The sequence below is a fragment of the Nicotiana tabacum genome, chromosome 20 (genome assembly GCF_000715075.1).
Source record: "Nicotiana tabacum cultivar K326 chromosome 20, ASM71507v2, whole genome shotgun sequence".
NCBI classification, from domain to species: Eukaryota; Viridiplantae; Streptophyta; class Magnoliopsida; order Solanales; family Solanaceae; genus Nicotiana; species Nicotiana tabacum.
Genome location: NC_134099.1, coordinates 157,976,232 through 157,987,363, shown reverse-complemented (window position 1 = coordinate 157,987,363; position 11,132 = coordinate 157,976,232). Strand labels below are relative to the sequence as shown.

Here is an 11,132-nt window from a genome sequence, read left to right as displayed (position 1 = left end):
TTGAGCTTTAGCTGGTGTTTTCTTTTTCTTGAACTTGTTGGCTGTCATACCTTAAACCCAGACCCGGTTGTGATGGCGTCTCTCGTGAAGACAAGGCCAACCGACACATTCCCATTCCAATCTTAAGCAATAAAATAATAATTATTAAGTCGTAAACATGATAAAATCTCAAAAATAAGCAGTTAACAATATAATTTACGGAAAAACAAACCCAATACAGCCCGATACTGGTGTGTCACTAGTCATGAGCATCTACTAAGGTCCGAATACAACTAGAGTAAAAAATGTACTAAATACAGTCTAATGAAATTGAGAGGGAGAAAAGCAGTGCTGCGAACGTCAGGCAGCTACATTGCTAAACTCTGATGACTCTGCCTCTGAGAAACCAATACCTGCTACCGGGTTCAGAAATACCTGAATCTGCACACAAGGTGCAGGGAGTAAAGTGAGTACTTCCAACTCAGTGAGTAATAAAAATAAATAAAGACTGAGTGATAGGAAATCACGAATAGTACATCAACATGCTCTATAGAAGTAGTACAAAACCAATAAGAAAGCAATAAAGTTGTGAAATCTCTTAAGCACCTTAGCTCAGTTTAAACTTCTTTAAAAGTGGCTTTTCAACATTTAAGCAATTGAATGTAAGCAATTATAACAGATAAGCATATAAGATCCGCCCCTCGAGCACAATTACACAATTAAACAGGTACATGACAGGTAAATAAGAAATATAAGTACATAAAGGTTCGCCCCTCGGGCACAATGTCAACAAATCCACCCCTCGGGCAATATCTCAGAATAATACCAGCCTCTCGGGCTATATCTCACATCACATGGGTACCCGCGCTCACTGGGGGTGTGCAGACTCCTGGAGAGGCCCCTTACGGTCTAAGCACAATATCAAGCCATATCGTGGCATCATAAACAGGCTCTCGGCCTCATATCAATATCAAGCCACCTCGTGGTGCACAATCTTAGGCCCTCGGCCTCATTATCATAATCAGTATATCATTGTTGCGGCGTGTAGCCCGACCCAAAAATATCCTCACAATACAGGTCCTCGTCCTTACTCAGTTAGAATCTCATAAGCCACTCAGGCATCAGTAAAATATGAAGCTCAGCTCAAATATCTTTGAAAATATCAACTAATGTGTTTAAAACAAAATAACATAGCTGAGTTTTTACAATAGTGAAAATATAGCATGATTGAGCACAAGTATGAAATCAAACAGTGAGGAAAATATCATTAACAATCTCCTAAGGGTTCAAACAGTTGGCACGAAGCCCAAATATGACATTTAGCCTAAAGTATAATAATATCAAACAATTAGCTACCCATTATACAAAAAAATAGTCATTCGGGATGGACTAAGTCACAATCCCCAATGGTTCATGACCCCACGCTCGTTATCTAGCGTGTGTTTCACCTCAATATAGAATGACGATGTGCAATCTGGGGTTTCATACCCTCAGAACAGCATTTAAAATCATTACTCACCTCGAACTAGCCCAAAATGCTACTCTGCAACACGCTTGCCTCTCGACCCAACTTCCGAGTGCTCCAAATCTACCAAGTTCAGATTTTTATAATCAAATTATGCTAAACGAATGAATTTCAACTGAAAAATATCGATTTTAAGCACAAAATCCGAAATCAGTCAAAACCCGACCCCCGGGCCCACATCCCGAAACTGGACAAACTTTATACCAAAATATTCTTCATCATCTCACGAGTCCATACATATAAAGAACTCAAAAATAAGAGTTCGTTTGCCCCCTCAAATCATCCCTAGAAGGTCTCATAATCTCAAGCCGTAACTCCACTTTTTTCTACTGAGTTTCATGTCTAAATCCATGTAAGATCACATATTTAACTCAAAAATAGGAAGACATCACTTACCTAGTGTTGCTTGGTGAAAATCCCTCCTTGCGCTCTCCAAAATCGTCCAAGCCAAATGAAAGAAATATGCTAAAACTCGTGTTTAAAACAATCTGCCCAGGCTTCATCGAGTTGTACCTTGCACTGTGCAGGTTGTACATCCTCTTACCATTTTCCTCTGTTGTACACCTTCTGTTAAAACACCCATAACTCCTTGTGCAAAATATCCAAATGACAAACGGTTTAAAGATTGAAAAACTAGACTCGAAGATCCTTCATTTGATAGGTTGTACATCATATAACTCTTTATATATTCCGAGATATGAGCTTCTAAAGTCGGCTCCATGCATCAGAAAATTCTGTCGAAACTGCTCCACTAGCCGTCTTCAATCCATCATAACTTTCTGATAAAATATCCAAATCATAAATGGTTTAAATTTTTGGAAACTAGAATGCAAGGGTTACAACTTTCATGTTTTGCAATTTTTCGATTCCTTATAGATTGCAAGATATGAGCTTGCAAACTCGACTCCTCGCATCAGAAATTTTCTGGTGAACAGTTGAAGCTCAAAAATCTGCAACTTTTCCAAAGCATGAAATAGTCCGTTTAACCACCCGAAACTCACCCGAGGCCACTAGGACCTCAACCAAACATGCCAACATATCTCATAACATCATTCAAACTTGTTACAACCTTCAGAATGCTCAAACAACATCACAACACCAAATTCGCATCGGATTCAAGCCTAAGAATTTCAAAATCTTCTAAATTATGCTTTTGATAAAAAAACCCAACCAAACCACGTCCAAATGACATGAAATTTTGCACACACATCCCAAATGACACAACGGAACTACTGCAACTCTCGAAATTCCATTCCGATCCCTATATCAAAATCTCACCTATCAACCGGAAAATGCCACAAACTCAATTTCGCCAATTCAGGCCTAAATCTACTCCGGACCTCCAAAACACATTCCGATCACGCTCCTAAGTCCCAAATCACCTAACGGAGCTAACCAATTCATAAAAATTCCAATCCGAAATCATATACTAACAAGTCAAATCTTGGCCAAACCTTTCAAATTTCAAGCTTCAAACTGAGAAATGTTCTTCCAAATTCATTCTGATCACCCTGAAAATCAAAACCAAAGATTTACATAAGTCATAATACACTACACGGGGAAAGTCATGCCCGATAACTGGCGAGCAAAGTGCAAAAGCTCAAAACGACCGGTCGGGTCGTTACATTGGCCTTCAGTTTAAGTCCTTTACCAGCTCCTTGACCTATGAGGTTAATTGAATGACTCCCTTATTCTTAAGTCTTGACTCCTCCTGAGTAAGCATACTGGACAATTCACTAACATTCCACTTATCCTTAATAGTGTTATAGTTAATTTGAAAAGGTCCATACTCAGGAGGTAACGAGTTTAGAATAAACTGAACCAAGAAAGAGTCATCCACTTTCATCCCCAAGGTCTGAAGTCTTGCTGCAATGTTAGTCATCTCGATGATATGGTTTTGCATATTACGCAACCCATCAAACTTCATGGTCGTGAGTTCAACCATTAGTGTACCAGCGAGAGACTTATCTGCAGAACGAAAACATTCTTCCACAAACTTCAGGTATTACATGGCACTTTCTGTTTGTGGAATAGTACTCTTAATATTGTTGGCAATATTCATTCGCATAAATATAAGGCTTAGCCTGTTAGAGCGTTACCATGCTTTATGGAAAGACTCTCATCCGCACTGCTCGAATCAGTAATGGTAGCGGGCTTATCATTCACCAGAGCCAAGTCAAGATCCATCACACCTAAGTGGAACTGGACTTGTTCACGCCATTCAGAGAAGTTCAATCCATTGAACACAGTAACAAAATAAGCAAGCGAATGAAAAGGAATAGCTACAAAATAGATAATACATGCTCACAAATCAATATGGATTCAACAAAACAGTTAAAGCATATCGCAATTCTCCTTTGGGTAAATACTACGACACACTATCATAATTTAGATGTCATTTAGTCTTTAATAGGTAATTAAATATTTTTAACCAAATATATATGTCATCTTTGGATAGACAATATATATTTAACTAAAAATATTAATTTACCTCATCATATAACTATTCATAGAATAATTGATTTACCTTTGGGTAAATCCTTAAGTTCTAGCAATAGTGAAATTTAATTTATCCATTTATTTTCAATTATAGGTGTCACGACCCCGGTTAGCGCTTCGTGAACCATCGTGACGGCACCTAGTCTCTACGACTAGGTAAGCCTAATAATGCGGAATGTAAACAAAAATTGCGGAAGAAATAATTAAAAACCGAAATAGTAAAATGAAACAGTGTTTAAGGTGCCGTTCGGCACATACAATAAAAGCTCTCGAAGCTAACAACAATCCCAAAACCACGAATCTCACGAAGCACAAGCTAAGAGATACATAAGAAACTCTAACTCCGAAAATGTCTAAACAAGGGGAAAATACTGAAGGGCTATACTTATTACAGAAAGATAGAAAGGGACTCCTACGTCTGCGGACACGGCAGATATACCTCAAAGTCTCTACAGAAATGTCTCCTCCCAAGGATGATAGAACTGAGTGGAAGTACCTAGATCTGCACAACAAAAATGTGCAGAAGAGTAGCATGAGCACACCACAGCGGTTCCCAATAAGTATCAAGACTAACCTCGGTGGAGTAGTGACGAGGAACAGTCAAGACACCTACCAGTCCAATAAATTATACAAATATAGGAATAACAGGACATGATGCATATATAAAGACTACACGAAATGGCTAACAATACTACAATCTCAATAAGGGAAGAAAACTGCAAGCAAATGAAATACCAAAATAATGACACAGAAAAGCGAGCAAAAATACAACCCAAATCCTAGAGTCACAATACAGTAAATGTAAGCAATAACTCAGATCCTACGACAGTGTTCACATCAGGTCTTATCCAACAATTTCCACGAAATACCAAATCTCGGACAATTACAACTCACGAGTCCCAGTACCTGAAATCTAACACTTGGCATCATGTTCCCCCATCAGCCTCATGGTCATACTGACAACTCACTTGCTAACCGGGGCCACTCTCATATATATAATAAGTAAACGAGGGTGTATATCTATACTCAACAAAATTAGGAGGACTTCACATCCAATAAGAGTGTTCAACTACGTGTATGCTTGTGCAAGTGCTTTAACAAAATTCCTACCAGCTAATAGACGTAAGGAGAAGAGCAGACAGCACATACGATGTTTCCTCACTGTCACACCTCCTTTTTTTACCTACACCCCCGAGAAAGGAGTATAAGGGAGTTTTTACAATTAAAGGACAATCAAAACGGGATTTATTGTTAAAAGATTCAGAGTCGCCACTTGGGAGATTTATGGTGTCCCAAGTCACCGGTTGAATCCCGAATCGAGGAAAAGCTTGACTCTGTTTAACAGTCCGCGAACCAAAAATCCGGGTAAGGAATTCTGTTAACCCGGGAGAAGGTGTTAGGCACTCTCGGGTTCCGTGGTTCTAGCACAGTCGCTCAACCGTTATATTCAGTTTAATTATCTGATTTTAAACACATTTTAGCCTATGGTTCAATTTCAACTTTAATCGCTTTTATTCATTTTTTAAAAGATTGCAACATTATTAAAACACGTCTCGAACCACGTCACATAAATGCACCCGCAGTCTTCGACATATTTTAACATTGTCGACATATTTTAACATTGTTGACATATTTTAGCAATTACAAATCACAACTACATCACGGGAATCGTACCCGTAGCCATGATAATCATTACTAACACGATAATAAAATCAAAACTCGCCTAAAGGTTTACCTACTCGGGTGTAGCCCGCCTAATCATGCTCATAGCGATTAAAGTGATACAACAAAGTAGAATTAAATAAAAGACATTGAACCGAGTTTTACCTTTAGTTAATATCCAACAGCCCATGACTCCTTATTATTATGTTTCAAGATCGGACCTCCCATGGCCAAACAACCATTTAAGATACATAATGACCAACCAAGATCGATCATTCAACATGTAAAAGCATTTAAAAGAAGCTATTAACTACACTAAAAATGGTACGACAAAATGAGTGGACTTAAACATGAGAACAATCTTTGAACTTTGATTAACACCATCTATATATATCATCTCTCAATTCTAGTCAACTTTGCATTATATGGTGGCTAATCCTATAGCTCTATGAAGTCACATGAACTTGTTGTTCAATTCTTAATAATTGCACTCTTATTTTTGGATCCCAAGTAATTATAAAAGAGAACGAAAACAAAAATAACATAAACTTTCTTAAACTCGAATTCTTACCATTATTAATCAAGTTTCAGATCTAACTTTAAACCAACCACGCCTAACTTCCAAATCCTCTACTAACATTACTTTAAGCCAATGATTTGAAGTCAGGACCAGATTCAGTGTTATAACCAAACGAGCACTAACAAACCAGATTGACGAACAAATAAAAGAAATCACAAATGAAAACTGAGTTGTGGTGCAGTGACGAACCCTAAGAAGACGACCACGAAATCCAATTTTTCATGGAACCAATCACATAAGAAATACACATGAAACAGAGGGAGAAGAAAGATAAACCTCTATTAATCTGAAATTTAAATGACTTACAATTTGAAAATGCTAATCGACGGAATGAACAGGACTGGCAACAAAATCTAAGCCGGAAAATCTCGTCGGAAATCTCATAAGCTCTGACCGGACTGACTCGCTACCCCGTCACTCAGGTCTGAGCGTCCGTTCCTCCATCAATCTCTCACTCTGTTCATTTTTACCTCTATTTTTCTTTAACGATAAACAAAAAACGATAAGGGAACGCAAAAACTTTTCATCACTAATGCGGCTCTCGTTTTGGACTGACGATAGTAACCAGTGGTCGCTGGTTGTTTGGCGAAGGGATGGGGTCGTTTGAATCTGAGAGGAAGGAGTTAGGGTCGCTGCTCTTGGTGTTAGGCTTTTCGTATGCTAAGGTTGAAGAAGAAAACCTTCAGGAGGTCGTTTGATTTTTTTTCAAGAAGAGGCCATGGAAGCGAGGATCTCTATGTGTATAGATTTCCTAAGGTCTGTTATTGTTGAAAATGGAGAAAACCGACAGGAGGGGTTCTCATAATTACTGCGGTGCTCAGCTTTTGCAGCGTATATATGTTCTCCTATTTTTTTTTAGATTTTTAAGCATTACTTTATAGGTAGAGTCTAGGTTTAGGTGTATTTTTGTGTATTTTACCCATTAGTCCCTAGGTCTTTTATGTATTAGGTCCTTAGGGTCTTTTTATTTATTTTTTGTTCCAAATAAGAGTCTAGAAGGGTCCCTAGGATTAGCTTAACGGATATTGGATATTGAGCTTAAGGAATGGGCTAGGAACTTGGGTCTTTATGACTAGCTATGTTTAAAATTAGCTTAATTAACTAAAAGTATTATCAAAAATATTAATCAGCTCTACTTAAGTAAAAATAATTATTAAAATAAGACTGACCATTAAAACAAAACTATTTTTGGTATTTTTTCAAGATTAAAAATGACTACAAAACATTTAATGAACCTATTTTTTTGTAATTTTTGTTTTCTTGTAATAAAATAAAAGTAAAAGAGTAAAAATGAGTTGAAGTAGCTATATTAGGCCTAAATTAAATATTTACGTGCTAAATATGAAAAAATCTCGGGGAGGGTCAAAAATCACATGTCTACAGCTGCCCCTTTTTGACTGGAAACGCGAAGAGTTTTCAAACAAAAACGAATAGACAGGTTTTTGACTCGACCCTTATTTGGAGAGACTAAAACTAATAGAAAAGAGTAATGTGACCGAGCCCTGGTATCTGAGCTGCCTACATATCCTTGGCTATAAAGGAATCAGGCCACGTGTAGTTTAGAGGTGAGTGAGACGACGGAGTATGCCGAGGTGGGGAGCTTTAGAGGTGCCGTTCCGCCGAGGTTCCAGTTCGCAGTCCTGTTATTACATCAAAATAAAAAAAATGAAAAAGACTAACTAAGCCTATCAACTATGAGTTACAAGATTCCTATCTATAAGTCTTCTGAAGCCTGATCTTGAGTCTTGAATGATTCTTCATGCAGACTTTGGATTTAAACCTTGACACTTGTTAGTTGCAGGTGCTAGCTCGTTCTTCTTCAGCTTTTCAGATCAAAACCGGCATGCAGTGCTTGTGACCTCGGCCATGTCTTGAGCAACCTACATCTTTCATCAACTTCTGCATCTGAATTAACTTCTTGCCTTTCTCTTTTTTCTTTCTTTATTGTGACTAACTTCTGTTGATCACCTCAGACTGTTGACTCGCATTCTTGCCACGAGCTTCTTTCGTTGCTGACTTGAATTGCATTCTAAAGTGAATTCTCTTATTCTCCAGGTAGGCTCCTGATTACTGAACACTTGCACTGCTTTTCCCTGAAACTGCTTTCCCTTGAAACTTGAACTGTCCTCCCTTGTTCTCCAGGTGGGTGCCTGATTGCTGAAACTTGAATGTATTCCCTTGTTTTCCAGGTGGGCTCCTGATTGCTGAAGCTTGAATGTATATTCCCTCGTTCTCCAGGTGGGAGCCTGATTACTGAACTTTTAAATGTATTCCCTTGTTCTCCAGGTGGGCGCCTGATTACTGAACTTGAAAATGTATTCCCTTGTTCTCCAGGTGGGCGCCTGATTACCGAAACTTGAAAATGTATTCTCTTGTTCTTCAGGGAGACGCCTGATTACCGAAACTTGAAATGTATTCCCTTGTTCTCCAGGTGGGCGCCTGATTGTTGAACTTGAAATGTATTCCTTTGTTCTCCAGGTGGGTGCCTGATTGCTGAACTTGAAAAATGTATTCCCTTGTTCTCCAGGTGGGCGCCTGATTTCCACAAAATAAACAAAAACAAAGAAAACTTCTGCCCCAGTTTGGCATGTTACCAAATATCAATAAGAACTTGAAAACTGAAACTTGAAAATGTATTCCCATGTTCTCCAGGTGGGCGCCTGATTGCTAAACTTGAAATGTATTTCCTTGTTCTCCAGGTGGGCACCTGATTGCTGAATTGGAAATGTATTCCCTTATTCTCCAGGTAGGCGCCTGATTTCAACAAAAATAGACAAAAACAAAGAAATTGTTTTGCCCCTGTTTGGGTATCTGGGCACACATGTATGTGTAAAACGAATCACATTACCAAATATCAATAAGAACTTGAAAGGTAAAACTTGAATTGTATTCCCTTGTTATCCAGGTGGTCTCCTGATTGCTGACTTGAAATGTATTCCCTGCTCTCCAGGCGGGCTCCTGACTTCAACAAAATAGAAAAACACAAAAAACAATTTCTGCCCCAATTTGGGTATCTAGGCACATATGTAAGTGTAAAACAAACCACATTACCAAATATCAATAAGAACTTGAAAGCTAAAACTTTGAGTTATACTCCCTTGTTCTCCAGGTGGGCTCCTGATTGCTGACTTGAAATGTATTCCTTTGTTCTCCAGGCGGGCACCTGACTGCTGACTTGAAATGTATTCCCTGCTCTCCAGGCGGGCTCCTGACTGCTGACTTGAAATGTATTCCCTGCTCTCCAGGCGGGCTCCTGACTACTGAGTTGAAATGTATTCCCTGCTCTCCAAGCGGGCTCCTGACTTCAACAAAATAGACAAAAACAAAAAACAATTCTGCCCTTGTTTGGGTATCTGAGCACACATGTAAGTGTAAAACTAAATCATATTACCAAATATTACTAAGAATTTGAAAGCTAGGTCCCATTATCCCGGTGGGTCCTGACAACTCTTAATTAAACGACAATTTTAAATCTAAGTTATATCTTCTAAAGGTGTGACTTTTGCTAAATCTTGTTATCTAAGAGGGTCTTTAAACTACTCCCCATTATCCAGGAGGGTCCTGAAAATCAAAAGTCAAATTTTATCTTAAGAGTGACAACTTTTATAGTTGAATTATACTACCCTACAGTAGAATTTACGCTAAAGGTTTTTATCTAATCGAAATCTTAAAGCTAAGTCCCATTATTCATAAGGGTCCTGAAAATCAAAAATCAAGTATTATCTTAAAAGTAACAATTTTACGGCTAAATTATATTACCCTACACCAGAACTTACGCTAAATGTTGTTATCTAATCGAAATCTTAAAGCTAAGTCCCATTATCCAGGAGGGTCCTGAAAATCAAAAATCAAGTATTATCTTAAAAGTGATAATTTTACGGCTAAATTATATTACCCTACACCAGAACTTACGCTAAATATTGTTATCTAATCGAAATCTTAAAGCTAAGTCCCATTATTCAGTAGGGTCCTAAAAATCAAAAATCAAGTATTATATTAAAAGTGACAATTTTACGGCTAAATTATATTACCCTACACCAGAACTTACGCTAAATGTTGTTATCTAATCAAAATCTTAAAGCTAAGTCCCATTATTCAGGAGGGTCCTGAAAATCAAAAATCAAGTATTATCTTAAAAGTGACAATTTTACGGCTAAATTATATTACCCTACACAAGAACTTACGCTAAATGTTGTTATCTAATCGAAATCTTAAAGCTAAGTCCCATTATTCAGAAGGGTCCTGACAACTCTTAATTGAATCCTATCTTTATGCAAACTTTGAAACAAACTTATATTCCTTGGGGTACATTTATGCTAGATTTTGCTACTCGTGATTGTTTTGAATTTTAAATTAGGTTCCATTTTCCAGGAGGGGCCTGAGAATTTCAAATTAAATCCCATTATCCAGGCGAGTCCTGAAAATCAAATATCAAACCTGTCTGGTGCTTGCCTTTCCCCTACGGAGGATTTCTCCGGAACAACCGAAATTTTCTGCCCCTGTTTCAAATCAAAGAAAAATCTTGTCAGTTTAAAATATGGTGGTTGGTTTGTGGCCTTGACTTTGAGGGCGGTTGCTCCTTCACTTCTCATGATAACTGATTTCCACCCGAAGACCTTGCTTGTTCGTTGACTAATCACTTTCTCTGTCATCCTTATCACAGAAAATACCTCTTCTCCGTTCAAACCCAATAGCCTCTATCTGTTACATTACTCATGAACTGACATTTGCCAACCTTTGTGTCTCACATGAATACCATAACACGTCGATTACCGTCCACTCAATGTGCATGCTGTTCTTTCCTGACTTAACCCACTGGCATTGGCCTTGAGGTCTATTGCTCCTTCACTTGCCATGATAACTTTGATTTCCACTTGGAAGACCTTG

At 38.1% G+C, this 11,132-nt stretch overlaps 1 long non-coding RNA gene across 1 annotated transcript; it reads right to left on the bottom strand.

Moving 5' to 3' along the window:
• Window positions 1-4,234: 4,234 nt before the first annotated feature.
• On the bottom strand, window positions 4,235-7,082 carry LOC107768824 (uncharacterized). The gene is made up of 2 exons (XR_001644257.2): window positions 6,552-7,082; window positions 4,235-4,505 (listed from the first exon to the last, which is right to left on the bottom strand). It is a non-coding gene; the product is annotated as an uncharacterized LOC107768824 (long non-coding RNA).
• Between the last annotated feature and the right edge of the window lie 4,050 nt (window positions 7,083-11,132).